Genomic DNA, 27,923 nt, shown 5'->3' with positions numbered 1-27,923 from the left:
ATTCAAATGAACCATTCGCTCTTTGAAGTCTGTTCACGCCTCTATGTCTGAACGAGCGAACAAAACTTGCGTTCGTTTTTCGGATAACTACGCCCCCTGGCCGCTCGCATCCTACGTCATGTCCGCTATTTATTAGATTAATCGAGTACATCGACCAGCGTATGAACTGCTCGCTATTCTTGTGGTTGGTTTTTCCTACCACAAATTTGCGAGCAGTTCTGACTATAAAATAACCCAGTGACGTGGTCAGTGACGCTGCTGTATTAATTATGCACACCCATAAAACGCCCGTTTTGACCTTTAAGCACGCCTGCGTTCTGATCTCCACTCCCCGTTTTCAAGCACCTTCCCCTGTTACCACCCACATACGCCTCCTCCTGTCACTCATATTAGCAGGCATTCGCTATTTAGCGAACAAACGATTTTCAGCCGCACTGACTGGTTCGCGCATGCGTATTACGATCCGTACGCATGCGCAGTTGGGCAAACATCGCTCGGAATGAACGAGCGGCCGCTTATGAGCGGCTCTGAATCAGGCCCCTAGTGTAAAAAGTAAACTCAATCATGGATCAGTCGATAGAAGGACAGGAGCAACCCACTACTAGCGCTAGAAGTCATAGTAATACTTCAACATCTATTAAAGGTGGTAAAAGGGGAAATTAGGTTTGAGAACGGGCACCTCAAAGCTAAACAGCCCTAAAGAAAACATCACCTCTAACTGAAGGGAAAAGTTTCTCCTGAAACACATAAAGTTGCCAACATGCCACACACCACATGCAGTGGCAAGGAAGGCTCAGACCATGGCCTTTCTATACAAGCAGTGGTCCTGCTAATGCTGTTTTATGCACTAAAATTCCTATTGCGAAATATGGGGCCAAACACAGTCCGGCATCTTTTGTAACCTCGTATGCATCACATTCTTTCTCTGAGTCTTTTAAAACAGGCAAATCAGTGCACAAAAGGAACACTAAGGGACATATTCAATTGGGGGTGAGGTAAAAAAAAACTTGCGCTCTTCGCACCCAATTTTGGATTACTGCGGTATCCCGATACACTAACAAAAAGTGGATGTGAAAACCCCACAGCGCGTAAAAAATATATAATAAAAAAAATTTACGCACCTATCTCCACGGCTCCTGGTGGCCTCCCCTTCTTCTTGCCACTGGGGAGGGGGCTGCTGGGCGGCTCTAGTGGCTACTGGGAGGCGCACAGGCTGCGGGGAGATGTAGTTCTCCAGCACCGGCTACGGGGGGGAGACAGTCACACACACCGAGGGTCACTCACACACACACTTACAAAAAAAACACCCATACACACTCACCCTGCTGCAGAAGACCCGTCTACCGATGCTGGATGCAGAAGACACCGCTTCGGAGGTGAGTAATTAAGGACTAATTAAGCTATTTGGAATCTTCCAATTGCTTAATTAGTTCTCAGGGGGGTGCCGCCGGGGTCCCACTGATTTTTCCTAAAATTAACGATTTTAGGAAAAATCAGAATTGCTCTGGAGATGCGGGAAAAACAGATGCTGTGATTTCTATAGAAATCACTGCATCCCATTTTCAGTCACCTAATTGAATAGCAAAACCCTGCGGCTGTGGGAAAAAACCCGTGCAGCAGTTTTTTTTTTTTTTTTAAAAGCCGGCCCGCAATTGGATTCCCCCCTAAGACTGAAGAACAAACTGTGTATTCACTGAGTGCAACAAGATGAGGGGGATATTTGTGTATCTAACACTGATAAGGATGTTGATGGTAAATGGGTTGGAGAAGAACAAGCTGATAAAATTCAGGAAGATGATGTTGTTTGTGTCAACATAAGTCAGCAGCAAACGTTTCTGCCAGTAATGATAAGAAGCACATTGAGGGGTATTCAATATGGGAGTGAAAAGTCTGTGCTGGACTTTTCGCTCCACATCGGAGCTTTTCCTGGGATAAAGTATCGGGCGAGCGCCTGCTTTATCCCCGTATTCAATTAAAAGCTACGATAACCGGAGCCGGCGAAATAAAACGGGATTTACCTGGAATAAATTGTAGGACCCCCCTAAAGCTGTCAAAACATGGGGGATCACTATGGGTACCCCCGTTTTAGCCTGCAAATGAAAGTCGGGGTTTTAAATAGCTGCGGCAAGTGTTTTTTTCCCGACATTGAAGAAGTGATGCAGAAGAGCACTTAGGTTATTTTTTTCATTTTTTTAAGTGGTCCCATCAAATTTAGGGTACTAGCATATTTTTAAGTCCCTAAAGTTTTTTTTTTAAATTCCGCAAAAATGCACCTGCCGCTAATAATCTATTCTAGAAAACACCTGCCGCATATTTGCAGAATAGCCCTGAACCTATTTCCCTATCTTTAAACACTTTTTTTTCCTTTTTTTTTTTTCACCCCAAATGTTTAAATTAAGTTTTTGGGGTGTCCCTATTTTTTTAAAAAACTTTTTTTGGCACAGTTATTCTTTAAATGTCATTCCCAGGGGTACAGGCTTTTTTTTTTAAGCCTGCACCCCGAAACCCCAATTCTAACTTTTTTTCGCCACCTATTCAGTGGTGAAAAGTTATCCCCGTTTTTTTTCAAAGACTTTTTGAACCTGCGAAAAGTCTTTGAAATTGAATACAGGGATAATTGAAATCGGCGAAAATGACGTCATTGTTGATAATTTATCACCGATTCCGAAATTTTCGCACCAAATTGAATACCCCTGATTGTCATGCTTGGGCATTAGACCAAAAAATCCACCTCTTCTGTGTAAACACATTTTTACCCAAATCCTGACATTTGTCAAGACATCTGCAGCATTTGTAGTTCCAAAATAAATAGAGGTAAGGATATTAACCATCTAGGCGCCTTTTCCATGTTATATCATTTGCGAGTTCCTGCAAATTATTTATCAAAATCTGGAAAATCATGTAAAATAACAACAAGCAGTCCAGCATCAGCTACCAGTTGCATGGATAGATCCCAGAACATTCAGGACCTTATTCAGAGTCGGTCGCAAGCGCCGATGCGCTCGTAACCGACTTGATGGTTTGTCTTGCGCACGCGCAGCGGCCGCACTGCACGTGCGCAAGCCCTGGAGCTACAGAGAAACACTGTCGCTCCGGAGCTCGCTACCAAAGGGGCGGCTGTCGATGTTGATCGACAGCTTGCCCCGTTTGGTAGGCGGGCCGGAGGGGTGGTTTCCAAAACGGAGGCATTCCTTAACGAACGCCTACTGTTGCATGGATAGATCCCAGAACATTCAGGACCTTATTCAGAGTCGGTCGCAAGCGCCGATGCACTCGTAACCAACTTGATGGTTTGTCTTGCACACGCGCAGCGGCCGCACTGCACGTGCGCAAGCCCTGGAGCTACAGAGAAACACTGTCGCTCCGGAGCTCGCTACCAAAGGGGCGGCTGTCGATGTTGATCGACAGCTTGCCCCGTTTGGTAGGCGGGCCGGAGGGGTGGTTTCCAAAACGGAGGCATTCCTTAACGAATGCCTACCGTTTTGTGGGCGGCCGCACTGACATCATCAGTGATGTCAGTGGGGAGCTTCCTGCTCCATCAGAGCAGAAAGCTCCCTGGGGCTTACGAGTGCCCAGACCCAACCTTAGGGTCTGGTCGTAAGCCCCGATGGTCGCGATGGTGATCACCATCGCGACCATCAACCTGGTCGGTCGTTAAGCAGTCGTTAAGCTGTGATTCAGTGCGACCGCTTGCAACTAACGACCGCCTCTGAATGAGGTCCTCAATCTCCACTGCCAACACCTTCATAATCAACCTCCCCATTAGCAATCAGAGGTAGTCCTGCATCCAATTTGCAAAGCCAAACTGACTCTTCCGCTATCCAGAATACCCAAAAAGAATCCTTGAATGCTAGAGTTACTGCGGCTGCTGGGAGGAAGTTTTCATCACAGAAAGGGACCAAGAAAACAAGTAGTTTCAACAACAATTGACTGTGAAACAAACATTTACGAGAGGAACCAAGAATGGCAGGCGCCATCCTGCTGCACAGCGGATCACTGAAGCCATGACTGCTATGTTAGCATTAGATCTGCGTCCAATATTCTATATTAGTGCATTTAGTTTTAGACAATTTGTTGAGATCATGTGTCCCTGTTACCAAATTACCAGAATAGCAATTTATTCTTTGCCTAGAAAATGCCATTGTAACGGCTATATCTACTAAACTACACTTAACTTCAGATTTGTGGACAAGCGATATTGGTCAAACTAAAGATTACATGATTGTGACAGCCCACTGGTTGGGTGTATCGCCTTCAGCAGCAGCAGTAGCAATCCATTGGAGCTGCCAAATAATATCCAGGGGCAACTGAACAGGGGAATCTAAATATATCTAATGCAGAGCATGTTAGGTAGACCTATGCCCATTGTGAGATGTTTACAGAACTTGTTTCTAATATTCTTAGAATGTATTATTTTTCATATTTCAATAAATCTAAAGTATAACACACAAACAAATGAAAATAAGCCTTGAATATATTTGGGCAATACTAAAAAATATTTCTCCAAAGACAAATCTAGGTATGTATATTGTGGTGAGAAGGGTTGTCTCTCACCTGAATTGCCCACATTCCTGTGGGTTCAGCTCCCTGCAAGGAAGGCTAGAGTGAAGCCTGTGCACTTTGCAGTAGCAGTGGAGACGTGGAACTCCGAGTTTTCACGAGCTGCAGCTGTGCCTGTGCAACCATCACTGAGAGACAGGAAGGGTTTAAAACTCTCATACACCCAGTCCTCTGGGCACTAAAGCCGGCAGGTGGCCGGTTAGTAGGCCAAAGTTCTGTAGTGCCAGGGACTGATGATTTTGGCTGTGCTGGAAAAGTATGGCAGACTGTGGCTGCAGGCCATTGCAGCAGACTGACCATTAAGCACTTGGAGTGCTGTGACATTTACTTTTGTCTGTTTATTTTATGTGCCTGTGTATCTGGGCCTAAAACTGTGTATGTTATAGTGCAGTGTCTGCTGCCATTAAAGACACTGCTTTACAGAATACCTGTCTGACGTGAGTCCTGATCTCTACACCCTGTGTTACAGTATCTACTACTGCATCACATATGAATTTATTTAGTATGGAAACAATACTGTTAGTTAAAGGATTACTCCATGTGAAACTAAATTTTTAGTTTAGGGTGGAGTTTATTTATTTAAACAACAATACTGAGTATTACCTAAGTTAGGTGTTTCTCTCCATTTGTAAAAATTCAACAAAGTTCCATCTAAATTGTGGACCTGATTCATTATGGATCGCTATGGTGATCACAGCTGCCATTACGTATGCAGGTCTGCTGCATAAATATGCTAATGACTGCAGTTGCAAAGCTGTTATAGAGATGCTCAAAGCCAGCATAGCTGTCCACAACTGCTTTCGCACATCCATAATAATTTGCAATCCTGCGTATACATTAGGAACATTGGCCCCTCACGCACAATTACAACAGGTCTGACCTTACTCAGAAACTGCTAATTTATGCATGCCCATGCAACGGCATTCAAACAGGCTGGCACGCCTCTATTTCTCTGATCACTCCCCCGTCACCACTCCCAAATGCTGACATCCTGTCCCTCTGTCTGCGATGGCTTTATATCTGCGTAGGTGAATGCAAGGCGATCGCAATGTTAACTTGCGCACTGCGATGCATACGTATGAGCAGTATGCTCAGCCGTCTGCGTAGGCTATCGCAATAGCGATCCATGCAGAATCAGGCCCTGTGTCTTTGTTCCAACATACAGAGGAGATTGTCATAGGAATCATCAAGGCTTCAGAGGACAAGTGGGATCAGGAGGAATCTCAGAAACCTGGTACACTAAAGCCGGGTACACACTTGAGCGACCTGTAATCTTACCGATGGCCGGGGTGATTTACCTTCGCCCGGTCCATGCAAGTTGCCTGTACACATTAAGAAGATTTAATGAACAATATGTTCTGTCCTTCATTAATATGCGCTGCACCACCTGCGATATCATGTGATTGCCCGTGCAGCACGGCCAATCACATGATATCGCTTGCAACCCGCGGGAGCACGCAGTCGGGTATACACACTGCATGATATGCCAGATTTGGCCGATATCCTGCAAGTGTGAACCCACCCTAAGTGATATTCAGTATTATTGTTTTATTATATAAACTCAATTCTTAATCTTGGTGTGGAATTGTTTCTTTATGTTACTCTATCTGATAAAAACCATCTATAAACTACTACTAATGTACAAGCTGTATGTGTTTTTTTAAATTAAACTTTACGAAGAAAAATAAGCTCTACTTCTATTACTTATAAAAGATAAATGTCCTTTACAAATAATCCTGACATCCTAAAAATACAATAACTTGAATTTCAGAACAAATGTAAGCATTGTTAGCGCAGCAAAACAGACAAACTTCTCTAACACTTTAAAATGAGTCAATATTTAAACATCACATTGTTACACAACAGTTTAAATCCAAGAAAACACTCAGCTAGTGACAGCTTGTAACTATGCCAAGTACATTGTGCCTGTGTTTATGATATATAACCACTTATAAATTGCTGTAAATTTGTATCTGCCATCTTCACTGGTAAAAAACAAACAATGTATATTGCACTATTATGTGGAGGAGACACAGGATTTGATTTAAAATTGTTGTCAAATGTTCCATGTCCACATAAACGCATCAATAAAATGAAGGTCCGATTCGGAAACACAAAAACCTGCATGGAAATGGATGAGATGAGAGTCAGCATGATCAAAGTACACTTGTAAATCTCCCCATCTGTCTTATTAATGAGGGAGTGGAAAATGGAACAGAACATTGAAGGCGGAGCAGCAGAAATGTGACAGGTTTTATAGTACTGAGTTCTACAAAAATGCCCACATTGATCAGTCATTCACCACACACAGGTCACCTCTCAACTACATACAGTTTTTGTGTTGCTTCTCACCTGTCTATTGTGACACCGGAGACAGACAGTTTTAACTGCTCAAAATTGAACAGCAATAATCATTTTAGCAAATGTAAACACATGTATTGAGACTGTGGTGTATTTATCAATGCCCTAAACCTTTGAAAACGGACTTTAAGGCTTTAGCATATCTATAAAAACCCTGCTGTAGCTGATGGCTTCAACAGGGACCTTCTGCAAAGCATGGATAAGTCAGTCTACATACACTATGGGCCTGATTCAGAGCCGCTCGTAAGCGGCCGCACGTTCGCTCCGAGCGATGTTCGCACAACTGCGTATGCGTACCCATACGCATGTGTATTAGAACCCATACATGCGTATGGGTTCTAATACACATGCGCGAACCAGTCATTGCGGTCGGAAATTGTGTGCTTGCAAAATAGCGAATGCCTGCTAATTTGAGTGACAGAATGAGGCATTTGTGGGTGGTAACAGGGGAAGGTGCTTGAAAACGGGGGGTGGAGATCCGTACGCAGGCGTGCCAAAAGGTCAAAACGGGTGTTTTAAGGGTGTGCATAATTAACAAAGCAGCGTCATCGACCACATCACTTGGTTGTTTCTTTTGGAAAATCCAACCACAAGCACTGCGAGCAGTTCATGCCTTTCGATGTACTCGATTAATCAAATAAATAGCGGAGATGACGTAGGATGCGAGCGGCCAGGGGGCGTCTTTACAAAATAGCGAGCGCATATTTCTTTCGCTCGCTCAGACATAGAGGCGTCAACAGACAACAAAGAGCGAGCACTCAATTTAAATAGCCGGCCCCTTTTTCTGAACGAGCAAGCGCAAATAGCGTCTGGCTCTGAATCAGGCCCTATATCCACAAAAGTATTTGGACGCCTGACTATTACACCAACAGGGACTGTAATGACATTGTATTCAAATACATATACTTGTATCATAGATGGCACACAGAGAAAAAATGCTTATTAAAAATATTTATTTATTTTTAATTATTTAAAAAAAATTTTTTTTTTATAATGAATCTCGAGCTGGAAGCCAGAGTCCAGGCTGCCAGTGTGCATGCAGGAGCTGATAAGCCAGCTCACACATGCACTCCATGGCAAATAACTGGCCTGACTATTATTACCAATGCTAGCCAATGCTATTAGAGAGCTGTGGATCGTTTAGCTGCCTGGGTGACATTTTTTGTCTTAAGTAATTGCTTTTAAAAAGATTTTCTATTGCTGTGATCAGGGCCGGATTAAGGGCTTTGGGGGGTCCCCTGTCAATAAAAGTTATATACATATATATATATATATATATATATAGTATATACACACACGTGTATATATAATATGTATGTATATATTTTAACATAGACAGATATATATATATATATATATATATATATATCTGTCTATCTATCCTATAGGTAGGTAAAATAAACACACCTTGCTCGGCACTGCAGTATGAATAAATATATTTAAATGGATGTCATTCCAACAACGTTTCTGGACCGCGCATGGTCCTGTCCACAGGCTGTCATGACCCTGCGTGGTCCAGAAACGTTGTGGAATGACATACATTTTAAAATATTTATTCATACTGCAGTGCAGTGCATGGTGTGGTTTTTTAATCTACCTGTAGTATATCTACTATAAGGAGCACGAGCATGCAGTAAGTTGATTTATTCACAGGAGTGTGCCGGATATTGGAAATCTTATATATATATATATATATATATATTGTCGAAGCTGAATAATTGGCTGAGACAAGTTCATTTTAAAATTTAATAGCGGCGACGCCATATTGCGACTGGCCGCAAGACGCCATCTTGAAAATGAGATCGCAAGACGCCATTTTGCGAATGGCCGCCTAAGCGCCATTTTAGATAAACTCACATTTTAGTACATGTGGCGATGATACTATTAGCACCATGCGATTGCATTTTTCACCATTTCTCATACACACATTAATACGCACAATTGCACTGTTAACTAGTCGCATATTAGCGAATGCATAGGACTTTGTATGAAATCACTGTTTTATTAGCTTTATGCGCACGCATCTGCCCCAAGTTAACTAGCGTCCTTATATCAAACCCTCAATACCCACAAATTACATATTCACACATAGGGTTCAATAAGCTTTGAAGTGTATGATTTAAGTTGGTTCAGTTAGTTTAAATGCTGAGAAATAAAGGTATTCGATAACTAAGGTATTATACATGCTAAACAAGTCGTGTTTGGTCTTGTACTGATGCATACTCTTTTTACAGTATTCCGGTGTTATCGGTGGGGCGGTCGCATCATGCAAACTCAAGTTATGGATCGCAGAGCCTACAAGCAACAAAATGTATATTTCATGAACAACTGTTAGAATGCTGCAGGGGGCGTGAAGAGGAAGATCCCCAGCTGTTAGAGGCAGGGAGAGTCTATTTGAACCAGCCTGTTAAATGTGCTGTAACAGATGCTTCTCCCCTGGGAACCAATGACATCAGCAACAAACTTCCCTATTGTCCTGTTTATTCTGGGGGGGTATAAATATGTGTGCACAAACGCTGGTTCTCAGTCCGTGTTGAACGCTGTATGACTAGGGGTCTCTTGCTGATGCCTATGTCCGGGTCCCGAAGCGCCTGCGTATGTATACTGTACTTGGGTCTGTATAATTTTCCTTTTGCGCCTAAACTGTGTCTAGATCAATTGCGTGTAACTGTCTGAACTTTTACCTGAATAACACTTGTGCTTTGGAACCACAGATTCCATGTCTAAGTCTTTATTTATGGCATGACTGCGTACGCAAACTGGCGTCATCATTAGAAGGTATAGGCAGGACATTATAGGAAGGTGTGTATAGAGGTTCTGATCCAGTATCGTTTGTGTATATATATATATATATATATATATACAAACACACACACACACACACACACATCAGGCTACCTGCCTAATGTGTGTATATATAAATATATATATATATATATATGTTTATATCAGGGAATCCGGCACTCACAAGTTACTGTTTTTCTTTACTGGGGTGCTCTTCATCAGTATCCCATAATTATATAGAGAATTTTCTTTTGGTGAAAAATAAAGGCACTCTCCAAATTTTTGATGATAGCAATATTAATCAGCTTTATTAGCATACCAACATAATTTGCCAATGTTTCGGTTCTATCGAACCTTTGTCAAGGCATCAATTTTCATAACATCAGTCTGTTTTACTATAATAGGGTAGATACAACAGCATAAGCATAATAGTCTGACAGGCCCTTCTATTTTATACAGTATATTAAAGTATCCACACAACACATGCTTAACTACTCAGGTATTTTTAATCCATATATTCAGTAACATTGACAAATGTATATAGTGATCAAAATTATCCTCTGGTATGTGAAGTAGTGCAAATAAGTACATACATTGTTATTCTCAGAATTACATAGTTATATACATTCAGTTTATAGGAATCAAGCTTATGCACTTGTAGGTTTAAATGCATCTACTTTACCTCGGTTCACACATAAATAATGTTATTCTGGTCTTACCTGCATCAAATTTAGAGGTAGTTTGGCATGCTGCTGTATGGGCACTTGCACAGCAAGGATCACGGTTTAAATACCCCATGACCGGAAGTGCGGCATTGCTCCGGACCCACAACCGGAAGTGTGCGCACACTTGCGTATTATGGGCATGCGTCTCTAGTTTCGGAGGGTGTACGATCTCTACTTACTTGGATATTGGCCACCTGGTAGTTTCTATTGAGGTTACCGTAATACTAGTACACGGTGCTGTTAGGTCATAAACCGGAAGTGCCTGACCAGAAGTGGAGCACTAGGGTACTGTAACCGGAAGTGTGGCATTGTCATGGTTACTGTATACTTAGCATTTATTTACTTGATCATAAGGGGGACTATTCTTCTTTATTGTAATAGTATGCTACAACTATGTTAGTACTACATTAGTGAGCTCTTACACTAGTTTATCAATATACACATTGGGCCAGTATCTAATGATCTAACACTTAAATATTACAGCAGAAATACACTTGGATTATGCTAGGTAGGCTTTATGTAAATATAGGGTTATGTGGTTATAAGAAGGACCTATGACCTAGTATAACACTTGCACCTTATAAATGTACATACATTGTATCAATAACAACAAGTAAATTCACAGAAAAATATTCAGTGGATAATTTTCTTTAAGTCCTCGGTTCGCGACTGTGTCCAATTTATAAATCCAATGGCTCTCGCATCTCCTGAGCTGGGATAATCTGTCCCCTCCTCATTCCAGCTGGGGTATCCAGTCTATGAGTTTACATTTAAGGCTTGCCACCTGGTGTCCTCTTTGTGCAAAGTGTCTAGCCACTGGTTTATCTGAGTGGCCACTGCTTAATGCTGCTCTTATGGACACCCCATGGTTGCCCATTCTTTTCCTAAAGCTCCTGGAGGTAAGTCCTATGTCATATAGGCCACAGGGGCATATCAGTAGGTAGATGACATAGTCCAAATTGCAGTGTAATTTCCACTTGATTTTAAATGTTCTGCCAGTATGCGGGTGGGCCACCACAGCGGTAGCTTCCAGGTTTGTTTTGCATGACTTTGATGATGGATTTACTTACTTCAGGGTTCAACATTGGTTGTAGGAGAAGTTGCTATATGTTGGGGCCGCTTTTGTAGCCCATCAAAGGCGCCTTGATGTCACCAAACGGTAGTGCAGAATCCGATTTAATGATCGGAAAAATGTTGTTTAACGGATTTCTCTATCTGTTTTGCCTTATTGTTATATTCCGTGACATATAGTAGTCGCCCTTCATCCTTAACTTTTTGTGTTGGGTTAGTGAGTTTAGTTTTGGCTTTGTCCAGGCATCTTTCCAACAGAGTATGTGAGTATCCCCTCTCTTTGAGTCTCAGTGTCATTTCAGCGAGATGGAAATCCAGATTGGTTGTATCCGAGATGTTGCAAAACACTCTGAGGTATTGGGAGATGGGTAGGCAGTCATTGAGCGCTGGTGGGTGGTGACTAGTGGCCATCAAGTAGAGATTCCAATTGCTTGGCTTTCTAAATAGGGTCGTGCCCAACTTGTCATCATCACGAAATATTGTTATATCCAAAAAGCTAACTCTGTTTCTGTCAATATGATGTGTAAATTTGACAGGGTGTTTCAATTGATTTAGCTGTTCAACCATTTTATTGAATGAGGTCTTTGTCCCTTTCCAGAGTAGGAAAATGTCATCAGTGAATCTCATAAGCAATACTATCTGTTCTCCATATCTAGGGAGTATACAAGTTTCTTCATATTCAGCCATATATAGATTGGCGTAAGCAAGGGCTAGGTTGAACCCCATAGCAGTTCCCGAACATTATAGGTAGAAGGCATCTTTGTATTTGAAATGATTTTTGCAGAGTACCACTTCGGCTATGTCAACTAGGAATTTGACTGGTTGCTGGTTTCCTGGGGCTTTTTGGAGAGCATTTTCCATAGCATTGAGGCCATCAGTAAGCAAGATGATTGTATAATATGCACAGACGCCCATTGTTGCCAGGATTACATCTTCTTGGATGGTAACATTCTGTAGTTTATTTATAAAATCCCCAGTATCTTTGAAATAGCTCGGGGGTTTTTTCAAAAAGGGGCTGCAGGTGTTAATCTATTCAGTCTGCAAGTGGCTGAAGTATTGATCCTCTAGCTGATATGATTCACCTTCCTCATGGTTTATCCAGCATTTTATGCATTTTGGGTGTTGTGTATATAATGGGGCTGGTAACTGTTAGGTATGCCAATATATCTTCATCAAGCTATATATGTATATATATGAAAAAATCCAAACTGGGAGGGCACTCACCATTGCAACAATAAGAAGTCCTTTATTTATTACATACCACCAGTGTCATAAAACAGGCTTGGTCCGATGTTTTGGTCCCATGTGGGACCTTTGTCAACGCAGAGAAAATGCCAGACAATGTTCAAGCCATCAAATAAGGTGTAACATTAACAGACAAACATTACAGTTTAAATAACAGAGGCAATACTTACCAGGTGAGAGCCATGTAATTAGAGTGTCAATGCTCAGACTATGCTGGAACGCACGCCTGCGAAGCCACGCCATATTAGGAGGAAGTGGTACCAAGCCTCATTGTAAAACAACCAGCCTGTGTTCAGAATAGTGATGCATCAGTAAGGTCACGTGGGATGGGCACCCACTACATCACCTGCAGAGTGCTAACATCATCTCACCATACACGCAGGTGTCCGATGTCTCCTAGCAGCATAGTAGCGCGAGTTTCCAAGGCAACATGAGTAATCGCAAACATAATGTATGGGGCGTGTCAACACAATAGTATGTCCACTAAGAATATAATCACCTGGGATATATGACTGTCAGCTAGCTTAGCCAATCACGCTAACAAGCATCAATAGTGACATAACATAGGTGGATATTAACACCATTTATAGACAAAGAAAAAATATTCTAGACCCACCTATTATTATAATAACCAAGTCAGGTACTATAAAGCATCAAAAAAGGCACTACATCACAACATATATCTACAGGGCTCTCACTGTAAGCATGCCAATGTTAACACAATAATACACATACACATAAGAATATAAAGTGTAAAAGCCAGCAAGCCCATACATAACAAAAATGCAAATAATGACAAAAATTATAAGAAAGCATTAAATGAGATTTGTTCATTTAAACCCTTGGGGGCTACAGTATCTAAATCATAGATCCACTTGGCCTCACGACTATGAATACCTAATGATCTATATACCTAATTATCGCTAATTAGCGTTGCAAGTTGCTCAAGAAATAATTGCTTTCCAGACTTTGAGTGTGGTTCCAAAGCACAAAAAGTTATTATTATAATAAAAGAGTATTACGCGCTTTGATCTAAACAATCAGCGCAAAGGATATTTAAATACATAAGGTACAGTTGATACATATGCAAGCGCACCGGTCCCAGTTACAGTCATCAATCCTGAGGTCTGTGGTCATCCATGAGAACGGCTACTAACTGGGACCGGGACATAGGCTATATACCCTAACAGATCATGATAACAACAATGTAGACAGACAAACATAATTCCATTGGTTCTTGCTCTTGGTCTTTGTAGTACGCTGTAGTTCATAGGACAGTTCACTAGGGGTATGTCCCAATTCTCCAGATTACATTGTCTTTCTTTAATTGATTTAAACTAGATAGAGACACTACATTACAGTGTATACATTCTAACCAATAATTTTCTATATTCCATAACCATCGAACGCAAGATGCGACTCCCTCAGTGATAGATTCAGATATCTGGAAATAAACAGTGTGTCAGTTTAGTACCAAACATGCCATGTCTATCATGTTGTATACCATTAATATCAAATACATACATTTTACATCATAATTAATAACTTTAATATAAACCATAATGTGCAGGAACCTTTTATGAGTGTGTGTATATCTATGATTATATGTAAGTATGTGTTGTGTGTCTACATGCAGTGTAAAAGGTGCGCTGTGTGCAGGGTTTGTGTTACAGCGCAAAGCATGAGCTGTGTGTGTTTCTATTTATAATTGCAACTGTATATATATGTGTGCACGCATTGTGGATACCCATGTGATTGTTTAAGTGTGTATATACATATATATATATATACACACACATACATAACTTCAAACAGTAATATTACTTCTGTCTGAACTAAAATAATGACAGATAATGGAGTTTGTCCTGTTCACAGGTGGAGCAAGCTTTGGCAAGGGGTCTGATAACTTTAACAAAAGGCTTTTCTATGTTTCTTCAGAATACAATTGTCAGTCCCTCTTAACCACATCAGCATGGGACACAAGGCCTACAATTTCTAACGATAGCTAAACGTCTGACAATTCAGAACTCTCTCTCTGAGAATATCCACATTCACATTCTGACAATTCAGAACTCTTTCTCTGAGCATATCAATGTCTGTGTTATACTTCAATTGTCACAGACACACTGTATCTGTATGCGGAACAAACACTCACAGTATCTTTGTGAATTCTTAATTTTTTGTCACAAACATGTCCACAAGACTCGTCTGTCATCACTGAATATATGAAGTCTTTAAAAAATATATTTATATATTTGAATTCATGCGCATTTATTATATAAAGACTTTAACAGTGTGTAGTAACACACATCGCTAAAATAGCGATGTGCACAATGATATTATACAGACTACGCCAAATGGCGTTGTGCAGACAATGGAAACATGGCGTCTTCAAATATTAATTTTACAATTTAGGTCTCACTCAACCATCCGGCTTCGACAGTCCACCCTTTGATAGCAAACAAGACGCTATCACACTCTGGTCTTACTTTTTATTTTTAGTCTTACACAATGGAATATTATTTAATGTTATATTATGGGATGGCACAATGTGGTCATTAAACCATCAATAATGTGTCTCTGGGAGGGACATAAAACTACCCTTATATGCACACCACGGATCTTGGAAGATCATGGGAAAGATGTGGGGATGCATCTATCCTATAAAGGAAGTCTTGAAGGGGATAGGGACTTACATTATTTAGGATGTTTAAAATAACATTTAATAATACATTTCATGCATGGCTAAATCTATACATCATCTGATGTTACATTCTAGTTCAGGGTTGTAATGCAGTTCTTCCTTGATCTTGGTATCCATAATATCATTGCTTACCACCATCATCTCGGTTTCTCTGTTCGCCCTTGTACATTTTCCACACTTCAATACATTAGGAACACACCTGACACATAAGCCAATTACTAAGATGACAATCAGTATAAGGATCAGGAGCTTACCCACAGTAGCGTTCAGTTCCTGGACCCATTCTCCTAGAACCATTTCACAGGGTTCAACCAAGTGAACCACTCTTCTACCTTTTCCTCAACTTCAATCAATGAAGCATTATGGTTCTTCCGAAATTCCCATTTTAACTGCAGAATTTCATCCATCTTACGGTCTATTACCTCCTTGGGGTCACTAACGTAATTGGTGATATACGTGCAGCATTTGACACAAAATTGGGTGGCCAAAGTCACACAGTACCCTCCAGTGACAGCTGTTAAATAATTTAACACTAGCCTATGTTGCACAAGTTCTTTCTTATAAGCTTGTAACTCCCTACCGGTATACCTGAATGTGTCATCATACATCTCGGTGATATTATCTGTTAATTTAGCAAGGTCTTGAATATATTTAAAATTTAAAGTACCCCGAGTGATTCTGGTGGGATCTAGTGTTACCAAAATTTGGAAACCAGTTGTTTCACTAATCAAATGTGTGGCTTTATGTACATCACCAGGTATCATGTTTCTCTTGTCACTGTATTCATAATGCATATGAAGATATGGAGATGGTGTGTTTTTATGGATACCAAGCATTTCACCATGTGTAAGGGTCATAACCTCTGGAAGCATTCTTCCCAGATAACATAAACCTTCGGAACTCGGAGAGAGCCACTTATACACATTCCTTCCACATATAAATTACACGTCATCTGGGAGTACATAAGGGATAAAATACATCATTATCGTTGAACATAATTCTCTAACTAATAATCCTACTTCAGATTTTCCCATTTGACTAATACACTTTTCTGGTTGTATAACCCTGGCACAGTACCCTTCTGGTACCCTACCAACCATTCCTTGGTGGAACTAAGGGCCTGATTCAGAGCTGAACGCTCTGACCAGAGCGCTCGCTCTGAATCAGGGCCCTCCTCCATGAAAATGGAGCGTCCTCCTGGACGCTCACATAGCTGTGGGTGACCACCCAAAGCTTATGCGAGCGTCCATGATGATGGTCGCGATGGTCAAGACCATCGCGACCATCGGGCTTCCGACGGAGACCCTGCGGTAGGGTCTCCCTGCCGCAAGCCCTGGAGTGATTTTGGCTCTATCAGAGCCAAAATCACTCCCACTGACATCACTAGTGATGTCAGTGGGGCCGGCTTCAGACGGTAGGCGTTCCCATTGGAACGCCTCCGTCTGGCAGCCACGCCCCCAGGCACACCCACCAAAGGGGGCGTGCTGTCAGTCACCATCAACAGCACGCCCCCTTTGGTGCGAGACCCGGAGCGACGGAGAGCCCACCGTCGTGCGCATGCGCGGTGGGGCAACATCGGCCCGCTTGCGAGCGTCCTGCGCTCGAGAGCGGGTCTGAATGACCCCCTAAGTGTATATTTATACCGGAAGTGTCTCCCACCTAGTCTAATGGAGTGAAAAGGTTCAAAATTGATAGGTTCATTATCAGCTCTTAGTGAGAAGGTCATCGTCTGGTTATTCCCAGTCACCTCCCAACTTACTGGTTTGTTGGAGTTGGCAATGTTTAAACATAAAAGTGATCTATCTACTTGGTACTGGTGGAGCTTAAAATGGGGTGGTTTGGACATAAGAAATTTTCCATCCAGTGCATCCCCTCTTTGCAATTCTAAAACCTCAGATACATTCAATGGGAATCACTAACCCTACATTGTGCTGTCCCTGAGGCACGTGAGAGCACATCCAGCAGTCAGTTTGGTTTAAAACTTTGCCCACCATGGTATGATAATCCTCTAAAGGATACCCACCCCAATATGAGTTATACTTAGGCTGACACCGCTTTAATGCATCTCTCATCGACTAGGGACCCACAAAACTCACAAATACAATAGTCCTCAGACGATAGACCTTCACACTGTCTCCGAGTTTCCAAAATAACAGATCTCTTAGCAATTACTGTACTGGGTTTGGTTAGATACTCCCCCGATTGGTTTTGTACTCCTGTTTCCGACTCCATTCCATCAATATCACCATCGACCTCTCTATCCATCATCTGCCCACCGTTACAGAAACAGGACCTCCTGAACCAAACAAGGATCATGAGAACTGTGGAAGAAAGTAAGAACACAAACCCAGCCCGCCACTCCATTTGCTGGAACAGTGGGCTGCAAATTTCCCTAGCTTAGGTTATCTCACGGCAGTCTTTAACTCTCCCAGAACAAGCTTGCGATTGACAGGTCTAAGTTATCTGCCTCGACTCCACTTGTATCTCCACTGGTTGTTTGACCTTTCTGCAGTGAGTGGAATGGACCCAGGTATCTCTCTCTGCCATTGTACTCGTCAGCAACACTTGATACGGGCCTTCCCACCGATCTGTCAGACAACCTGAACGTAAGAAATTTCTGATCGTAACAAATTCTCCAGATTCAACATCATGACAGTTTGTTTCTGGCATATCAGGTGACAACAATTTCAGTTTCTGCTTCTGCTGTTTCAACTGTTTACTCATTGTTATAAGATACTTCACAGTAACCTCATTGTTACTCTTCAAATCTTAGTGTGGACTTACAATCAAATGAGGTTGTCTACCAAACAGTATCTCAAAGGGGGACAGATTAAGAAGGGGTCTAGGAGTTGTCCTGTTACTCTGAAGGACTAGCGGTAATGCTTCTGGCCATCCCAGTCCAGTTTCTGCCATGATCTTTCTCAATTTATTCTTAATAGTACTGTTGACCCTCTCCACCTTGGCACTGGCCTGGGGTCGGTAGGGGGTGTGAAGTTTACTATTAATACCCATCAACTTACACATACTCTGGAAGACATCACCTGTGAAATGAGTAGCACTATCACTTTCAATCATTCTAGGGATACCGTATCTGCATACAAACTCCTGTACGATTTTGTTTTTGCAGTGAACACAGCAGTATTAGTGGCAGCTGGATATGCCTCTACCCAATTAGAAAATACATCTGTACAAACTAATACATACTTGAGATTCCTGCAGGGAGGTAATTTCAATGAAATCAATTTGTATTACCTGAAAAGGTCCGTCTGTCGGAGGGATGTGGGATGGCTCGGTTGGTATCGTTTTTCCAACGTTCTTCCTCAAGCATGTCAAACAGGACATTGCCCTCTTTTCAGCTTGGGAAGAGAAACCCGGTGCACACCAATACGCCCTGACCAATTTGCACATACCTTGCTTTCCCAGGTGAGTCAGACCGTGCGCTGCCTCAGCCAAGCTTGGGTAGTATGCCTTGGGTGCCACCGGCTTACCTCTCCAGAGTCCAGAGGACTCCTGTCCACATCCCTTGGATCTCCAGACTGCCATTTCCTGAATGGAACACAAAATTTGCATCTCAATTAACTTGTGCATATCAATAGTATGAAAGCATCATCTGATCAATTGGTATATTCATTATCAACCCTGCTGCCCATTTGGCAGCTTCATCTGCTCTATTATTTCCCAGTGAAACCGGATCGTCCTCGCATGTATGGGCTTTACATTTAATGAAGGCCACTGCTTTAGGCATTTGAATTGCTATTCGGTCAGTAGTCAGATGACATAGCCCCTTGGTTAGGCAGTGTCCCAAGTATTTAACCCTGATCTGGCATGGCTGTAATTTGTCCTTAGCAACCTTGTGTCCTGTCTGTGAGAGATGAAGCAACAGTAGTTTAGTATAATTTAAACATGACATAAACGAATCAGAACACAACAATAAATTGTCTATATATTGTATTAGAACAGATCCATTGGCAGGTTGAAAAGATTGTAAACAGTCATTTAAGGCCTGGGAGAAGATACTGAGGCTGTCTATGAAACCCTGGGGCAATGGTGTCCATGTGTATTGTACCCCCCCTGTATGTGAAGGTGAATAGGTACTGACAGTCAGGATGAAGAATTTAACACTGATCTGGTCGCCCCTGTGTCTACAAGGAAAAATTGTTTGGTACCAGCTACATCAACTATCATTACTGACCCCTAGAGTTGACTATCTTCTTCCAGCAAAGCATTCACTGCTATGATGTGAGCAGGTGATGGCTGGAATTGTCCTGACTGAGGTGGGTGTCCCTTCTGTGGGTATCTTGGTGTTCCCTGGTTTGGTGGTTACCACTGTCTAGCGTTACAAAACCTACTTATGTGCCCCTCCTTGTTACATCTATAACACCTTCGTGGTTGACGTGTATTGAAAGGTTGTTGTTGTGAGGGTTGGGGAGTGTGGAAAGATTGTGGTTGTGTATGGGGATAAGGGTTTGGAGGTTGTATGGGGTGAGCGTATTGTGGCTGTGTGTGATAAGAGTGTTGCGGTGATATGTGCATTCCTTCCAGAGCTTGAATACTAACAGCCATTAGTTTCTCGCTCTGCATTTCTCTCTTCCGAAGGATGTTTTTATCATGTTCAATTGCAGATTCCCTGAGTGTGTCTACCGTAACTCCCCGCCAATCAGGAAGTGAGGTCTGAACCCTGGCCTTTAGAGTTTCTTTAAGACCATCCATAAGCACCATGATTGTCATTACCCTATGGTGTGTGCCGTCCTTTATATCTTCTATACCTGTGTATTGGGTAATAGTCTACAGCACTCTGGTGAAATAATCTGCTGCAGACTCATTCTCTTTCTGCTTAATTGTAAAAATTTTACTCCAGTTAACTACTACTGGAAAATAAACGGCCAATTGGGTGACAATGCAGGTTATGTTGTCCTGATTACCTTCAACAGTTATGGGACCATCTCCATCCAATACACAGGCCGTGATTAACTTTTCACGTTGGTATTGTGTGGGAGAAATGCCCGTAATACCACTCACCAATCTTTGTTGGTTGGCTCATGAGCATTACCTAAATCCTTTACAAATCTCTGGCACTTTGCTAGTTATTTCCTAGGGTCAGGGAAATCTGTCATTATGGAATGTAGCTCCACTCTCGTCCATGGACAATGCATCGCTACATCCCTGGTGGTCACTTTCCACTTGCATCAGTTATTGTCCGGACGGGGTGGAGGCCTGCCACACTGCTACATTTGGCCTTGCTACCTGTTTGAGGGTTCAGCGTATTACTACTACGTATGGTATTAACAACCTTCGCTACTGTTACAGCGGGTGTTAATACTTCCTGCACTGGTGGGGCTACCGCCATTACTGGTACTAGTGGGTCAGTTACCTGTACTTGTGGTGATGGTATATTTAACATTTGGGCAACATGGGAAAGAGCTGACATTACAACAGGTTCATCATCTGCATTATAAACATGCTCCTTATAGTTACTCAGGAGAGGGTACAAGTTACTTGTTAAATTTTTATGGTTTTTGAGATCGACTGCACCTTTACCCCCATCCACATAGGGTGGAGGTGGTGTGCATGCGCTACTAACATTACCTTCCACAAAGCTATCTTGCTGTGCATGCACGCTCTTTTGTGGCACACACACAATGCTATTTTGCATTGCGTACGCGCTCCCTTGCGGTGTGAGCGTGACATTAGTTTGCGTCGCAGGCACACCACTAAGCCACATGTTCCCCTTGTGCTGCCACAACTTTAAACAATCATTAAACTTTATCCTTTCTTTAGAGTTTTCACTAAACATATACTATTTCTAACATTATTCAGTACCTCCGAATCCCAGCTACCAATCTTAGGAAAAAGTTTTCTACATTCCTTGGTCATATTGACCCATATGCTACAGTACTCCATAGCATACGCACCATACTTTTTAAACATAACATACCTGGCCGACCCTCAGCGGCCCTTCCATCAGAAGCACATCATTGACCATTACTAGAGATTGCCTTGCAGCCATCTGAGAAAACGATTAGCAATTTCTAGAGGATTTCGATTGGTGAAGAGAGCTACGTTCACGCACTCCCTCCCGTTATGCACAGTCGGCCCGCCGGGCATTACAGTCGGCTTGCACAACGAGGAGCACAAATTATTCTACCTGCGGCGAATTCAAACCAAGCTTCAGCCGCTTGCTTCTTCCCGCTATGCACCACTTTCTCGCTAGGCGATATGGTCCGTGTGCATAAATGAGGAGTAAAATAACCGCCTAGCGAATTATTTTACTTGAATTTAACTCCAAGCTTCACCACTCACTTCCTACTTGAGTTTACTCCCAAATGGTAGCATCTAGGAGTTCCAATAACTCCTAACCTTGCCAGCAGTTTCGCTCCCACAACAACCCACTTCACAATCACAGTTTATATAACTATGTGGTTCAATCGCATTGCCCAAAGAACCTAACTGATCAATGGACTTTGCGATTAATGGGTGCCAGACTAAGAAACCCCTTAGTTTCTCGATAACCACAATGTACCTGCTTTGTACACTGGCCCAGTAGTTTGTACGGCCCCGTCAGGCACCTACCGAGTTTCAATTAGACTTAACAGACAGTAGCCTCCACTTTACACTTAGGCTTAACCAGACAGTAGCCTCCGCATTACAATCACACGTTTCAATTACATACACCTTTTCTGTACAGAAAACAAATAAAACTTTTTCCTTTAATATAGCAGTATAATTCAGAGGTTTAACAAGCAATCACACTATGCATACAATGACCGTTTGAACACGTGGCAGCAATACAGGAAATATGCGTTCGCTATTGTGCGACTTACCCCCCTAACACAAACTTTTATCAATGAAAGAAAACAAACTTTTCCTTCCTTGTCCCTGGATTCTAATCAGCGCTCCTTGAACTCACACAATAATGGATAGCGGTCTCTCAGCATCAAGTGGTAGCAGGTTTTCGAAAGCAGTGCATTCTTTCCTGCGTATGGCGTCTCCACCCTTTGGTGAGAGACCGATAAACGTGTGGTACCATGTGAATTGTGGTAGCGTATACTCAGTCTATGAGCCCCCAACTATGAATACCTAATTATCTATATACCTAATTATCGCTAATTAGTGTTACTAGTTGCACAAGAAATAATTACTTTCCAGACTTTGAGTGTGGTTCCAAAGCACAAAAAGTTATTATTACAATAAAAGAGTATTACGCGCTTTGATCTAAACAATCAGTGCAAAGGATATTTAAATACATAAGGTACAGTTGATACATATGCAAGCGCACCAGTCCCAGTTACAGTTATCAATCCTGAGGTCTGTGGTCATACATGAGAATGGCTACTAACTGGGACCGGGACATAGGCTATATACCCTAACAGATCATGATAACAACAATGTAGACAGACAAACATAATTCCATTATGCTTTATGAGTGCGTGTATATCTATGATTATATGTAAGAATGCGTTGTGTGTCTACATGCAGCGTAAAAGGTGCGCTGTGTGCAGGGTTTGTGTTACAGCGCAAAACATGTGCTGTGTGTGTTTCTATTTATAATTGCAACTGTATATATATGTGTGCATGCATTGTGGATACCCATGTGATTGTTTAAGTGTGTATATACATATATATATATATATATATATATACACATACATAACTTCAAACAGTAATATTACTTCTGTCTGAACTAAAATAATGACAGACAATGGAGTTTGTCCTGTTCACAGGTGGAGCAAGCTTTGGCAAGAGGTCTGATAACTTTAACAAAAGGCTTTCCTATGTTTATTCAGAATACAATTGTCAGTCCCTCTTAACCACATCAGCATGGGACACAAGGCCTACAATTTCGATAACTAAACGTGTGACAATTGTTTCTAAATCCATATTCAGAACTCTCTCTCTGAGCATATCAGTGTCTGTGTTATACTTCAATTGTCACAGACACACTGTATCTGTATGCGGAACAAACACAGTATATTGGGGAATTCTTAATTATTTGTCACAAACATGTCCACAAGACTCATCTATCATCACTGAATATATGAAGTCTTTAAAAATATATTTATATATTTGTATTCATGTGCATTTAGTATATAAAGACTTTAACAGTGTGTAGTAACACGGCAGATGTACACAACGCTAAAATAGCGCCGTGCACAATGATATTATACTGACTCTGCCAGATGGCGTTGTGCAGACAATGCAAACATGGCATCTTCAGATATTAATTTTACAATTTAGGTCTCAGCCAACCATCCGGCTTCGACATGACATTTGAGTGCCAATTCCCTATCACTGCCCCTAATCAACGGTGGTTGCCAGTCAATGACCATGCATCTCAGCGATGCTAGTGAGTGCTATTCTGAAAAAAATTTTTGCCACGGGTTTATTACTGATCCCTGAAGTTAGTGCTTGTCGGACCGAACTTCAGTGTTTTGCCATCCGCTCAAGCAATGATCTCGTCGTGAGCCCAATATATAGCAAGGAGCAAGGTTAACATATAGATCACAAACTCACTAGTACATGTAAGTCTGTGTCTAATTTTTATCAGTCTACCCGTATGGGGGTGTTTAAATGAAGTGCCAACGTTCATGCTCTGGCAAGAAATGCAATTAATGCACTGAAAGCACCCTCTGCATATTTCCTTAATATTAAATGGTGATTTCCATAGCGTTGGTCTCATCAGAAGTTGCCTTAGGCTTGCACCTTTGCGCAGAGATAATAGAGGTGTCTTATCCTTAAATGGCAGGGATTTGTCCACTCTTACAATCTGCCAATTCTTGTGAATTGCATGCTGTACACTGGTGGCATGAGTGTCATATAGACTAGAGAAAATAATATGACTCTTTAGTTTCTCTTGATTAATTAGTTTAACAGAGGCATAATGAAATTTCTTCCTTGCTTTAAAAAGGCAAGACTGGAAAACCTTTTGAGAATATCCTCGTTGTAAGAAACGTAATTCCATCTCGTGTAACTGGAGTTCAGCTACATAAGTTTCACTATTGTTTCTTAATACACGCAGAATTGAGACACAGGAATGCTGGGTGAAAATTTGTTGCAAGCAACAGTGTTGCGGTACGTCGTCTTTCGAAACAAAGTAGTTGCAATCTTTACATCAATCCTAAATACAGTCAGATCAAGAAAATCCACACGGTCACTATTGACCGTATACGTGAACTTAATTGTGGTTGGTAAGTCATTGAGTTCACTCATCATCGACACAAAACTGTTATGATCACCAGACCAAATCCTAAATAAATCTTCTATGAAGCATTTTAAAGACATATTTTCATGTACTTGGGGAGATTGTATGTCTGCTCAAAGAAGTGCATGTAAATATTAGCATACATAGGGGCCACATTTGACCCCATAGCAGTCCCTGAGGCTTGCATGTAAAACCCATCCTTGTACTGGAAATAATTATATTCCAAAACACATCTGAAAAGTTCTAACAAAAACTCAACTGGAGGCATTGGTATTACATTTTGGACATGCATGAGAACTTTCTGTGCTGCCTCTACACCATTGTGAGGAATGACAGTGTAGAGGGACCCAACATCGATGGTAGCGAATAACAAAGACTAAAGGATCTCGCCCAAATCCTTCAATTTACAGATGAAATCCCCTGTGTCTTTGATGTAAGTAGGAATCTGATAAGAAAAAAATCTGCAAAAAAACCATTCAAGTATTGTGCAATCTTTTACATGTGGTACTATCAGATAGTTGCAGGGATGAATTCTATTACAGCCAATTTATCGGCTTATATTTATCACCATCTTCAACCTTTAGTCTGCAAAGAAAGATCCCATCTTAGGGATACTAAGGATACCCTAAATAAACTTAAAAATATCGTGTGGGAAGATGATTGGATCTTATTTACAGCCGATGTTACATCTTTATATACGATAATCTCACATCAAGATGGCATCAGAGCAGTCGAAGAGACCCTCTTGGGCACTGATTTGGAATCAGGCCTACAACAGTTTTCTGCTGTAGGGGATCCTTTTCATTCTGCAAAATAATTATTTTAATTTTGATGGCCATTTTTTCAAACAAGGTGTCGGCACCGCCATGGGCACCAGATTTGCGCCCAGTTATGCTAACCTTTTCATGTCCAGGTGGGAGGAGTCCCATGTCTGGATGGGGCATGACTGGAGAGCGAACCTGGTGCAGTGGTGGAGATATATAGATGACGTTCTTTCTATTTGGAAGGGGAATCCATTTATTTTGCATAATTTTTGCAACTATATAAATACCAACAACTTAAACATCAAATTCAGGTTTGTCTGTGATCCAATCAAAGTAAATTTTTTGGATCTTACGATTGAGATTATAAATGGGCAATTAGTTATGTATAACTATAACAAACCCACAGATTCCAATACGTATATTAATAGAACTAGCAATCACCTCCCACAATGGCTCAAAGGTATACCTAGAAGTTAATTACTTAGACTTTGACGTAACTGTACTAGTAGATACCTTTGAGAATCAGGCACAAGATATGGCGGATAAGTTCAGACATAAAGGCTACAAAAATGTTTTGGTCTCCACCTTTAAGGAGATTACAAATGTATATAGAGATAAACTTTTAGAGGATAAAGATAAAAAGTCCAATATAAATAATTATAATTTGGCTTTTTGTACAAGATTTAGTACACAATATAAGAGAGTGGAGACCATTATTAGGAAAAATTGGAAAATCCTATTGAGAGATGAAGTATTATGCAAGATTCTGCCGGATAGACCTAAGTTCATCTACCGACGAGCTCCAACATTAAAAGATAACATTACTTCAAGTGCTCTCCCAATGGGTGGGAAAAGATAACTCCCCAGAAAGAAAGGATTTTACCGATGTGGGGAATGCAAACTATGTAAGACTTGCCGTAGTTAGTGCTCTAAAATCACAGAATTTGATACCAGAGGAAAAAAACGTAAAATTTCTGACTTTATCACATGCAACACCCATTATGCTATATATGCAATTGAGTGTGCATGCAATATGGTTTACATTGGCAAAACCAAACGCCAAATGAATGTTAAGTGGGCTGAACATGCTAGCAACATCGTTAAGGGTTTAGACAGCCACCCTTTTTCGGCCCACTTCAATGAAAACATAATATGTTACTCAGAGGTATTAAAAGGTTCTGTGGAGTCGCTATAGTTAAAGACAATTGGAGAACTAACAACAAAAATATCTGCTTAGCGCAGAAGGAAATGAAGTGCATTTATGATCTTGGCACCCTTAAACCACTTGGTTTAAACCATGATTTTGAGGTAAAATGGTTTTTGTATATATTATTGTTGTATATGTGAATGTCAACTGACATCTGAGTGTCTCTTGTTAGTTCATGTTCCTTACAAGGTTATATTAAGCCTACTCTTCGTTTTCCATATATTTTTGTACATTTTATATATTTTTCTAATGAGTCTGTTACATCGAGATGCATTTTGCGGTGCATGGTCCAGAGCGAGTAGTATTTCATTCTTTTAATATTTTAATAGCAGTATTTCATTCTTTTCATATTTTAATTGCATTTATCTTAATAAGATTGTTTTTTACTCTATTAACAATTCTGTTTTTCGTCCATGTGATATAGTGAACTCGCTTTTGTGTTCACCTAAAGTTTACATCAGTGTTGCATGTTGCTTAGCAATGCGGCATCACTGGATCCGGAAATGTGACCATTTACCTGCATCATCAAAAAAGCCTATGACAGCTCTGTCTGATCACGTTTCAACAACACTTTATTAACCATGAACACACACCGCCGCAGTATGGATGGCCTGTGTCAGAAGGCATCCCCACAGTTTGCTGCTGGCTGTCTGCTAGTAAGTATGCATCTAAACTCCCTGGTCTATTGAGATTAAACGGTGTGTTATTATCATACAGATCAGTAAGAAATGCTTGTCATTAGCGAATTAGCACTTCCAGTCCGGTACTTCCGGCCTCCGGGGGATATAAACCCCGTTCATTTACAACACACTCCATCCTTGAAAAAGACACCCACATGTCAAAACATGTCGGAGGAGTGATAGGGAAAAGCTTTCTAGTCCCAGTTTCAGCAGGACCTTGATCACATCACCAGTACAAGAGACACGCGGGTGCCATCTATCATCTCGTCCAGTATATGCAGATTCTGTTGTATCCAACTACTGGTATGGAGGCTATACTCCCATTTTTATTTAGATTTTATTGGTGCTGTGATTACATTTTGATACTAATATGAGGTACTACACTATTGGAAGATCTTTGTCTTTCTATATATTGGAGTTTCCTATGTGGGATTCATCTTGAGATTGAAAGATACCTTGATATGCTTCAATTTAACCGATCTATGTAAGCTGCAAACGTAAGCATCCACTCTATGTATGTTACTGCATGCTATCCATCCTAATGTGTGTCACACAAAGATAACTTTATACAAAGTCACCACAAAATTAAATGTAAGCATTCATGTGTCATTACATTCATTTGA

This window comes from Taudactylus pleione, unplaced genomic scaffold (genome assembly GCF_031769625.1).
Source record: "Taudactylus pleione unplaced genomic scaffold, aTauple2 ptg000080l, whole genome shotgun sequence".
NCBI lineage: Eukaryota > Metazoa > Chordata > Amphibia > Anura > Myobatrachidae > Taudactylus > Taudactylus pleione.
This window is presented reverse-complemented; position numbering follows the sequence as displayed.